We start from the raw sequence: 1,375 nt of genomic DNA, 5'->3' as shown, positions 1-1,375 counted from the left end.
TGTCATGTGACACTCAGTAAACAGAACTGATTCTCAGTGTCAGTTGGTTCCTCTCATGTATTTTTCCTCTTTTGCTGGCGTCACGCAAACTTAGACATGGCCAACTGAATTAATCTGTCAGCTGAATTAATCAGCTGAGATCTACTAAAAATGTTTAAGCCCAAAATATTTATATACATTTCTTTGTTTGTGGTTCAGTATGTGCGACTTTTGCTTTAATGACAGTGTACGAGGTGAACAATGTCTACAAGCTGATTAACTTAAACGAGCCTCTAATGAGTAGATCAAATCCACCTGAGAGTCGTCTGGACATGAGCTTCACTGGAAAAACAAATCTGTCCTTTTTGTACAAAGGACTTAACATGGTCAATGACACAAATTTGCCTAAATTTGAACAGTGGCCAAGCGTGACCTTTTAGACTGCAGTGTGTGTGTGTGTGTGTGTGTGTGTGTGTGTTTTCCAACAACAACTAATATCTATGATTAAATATCAAAAATGTGAAGGCATGTCACAAACGTTTGACTAGAGTACAGTTAGTTGTCTTAGCAATTATTGGACACACACCCACACACACACACACACACACACGCCCACACACCCACACACACACACCCACACACACACACACACATGTGCTATATATATATATATATCACTTGTTGGAAATATCCATTACCCTTTACATTGTATATACATTTGTTGATGAAAGGACTGCAAGAAACGGCCCAAAATTACTTAGAAAAAAATGTATGTATGTATATAAAACCTTTTGCCAACAGCAACTAATATTATGCCATTACATTTTGTTTAGTGATATAAGTGTTATATTACCATCATCAGCCCAGTTTGATTAGAATAAATGTAGTGCAAATCAGCAACATTTGACATAAATTAGACATAAATGAGTGTACTTAGTACTTAATTGCACTATTAATTATTAATAATTATATTTTATATATTTTAAACTTTTGCTTATATCTATAGATACATAGACAGACAGACAGACAGATAGATAGACAGACAGACAGTCAGACAGATAGATAGATAGACAGACAGACAGACAGACAGTCAGACAGACAGACAGACAGACAGACAGATAGATAGATAGACAGACAGACAGACAGTCAGACAGACAGACAGACAGATAGATAGACAGACAGACAGACAGACAGACAGATAGATAGATAGATAGACAGACAGACAGATAGATTCTTTAATTTTGTCTTTTAAATGTAATTAAAACTTGTCTGCCTCCGTGTGAGCGCCGCGGAGCTGCTGCGCGTGCGCGTTTGCTCGAGCTGAGCGCGCGCTGAGCCGTGTGTGTGTGAATGAGTGTAGATGGGGGCGCTGCGTCTTTAAGAAGCCGCTCTGCTG

The sequence above is a fragment of the Pygocentrus nattereri genome, chromosome 21 (assembly GCF_015220715.1).
Source record: "Pygocentrus nattereri isolate fPygNat1 chromosome 21, fPygNat1.pri, whole genome shotgun sequence".
Taxonomy (NCBI): Eukaryota; Metazoa; Chordata; class Actinopteri; order Characiformes; family Serrasalmidae; genus Pygocentrus; species Pygocentrus nattereri.
This window is presented reverse-complemented; position numbering follows the sequence as displayed.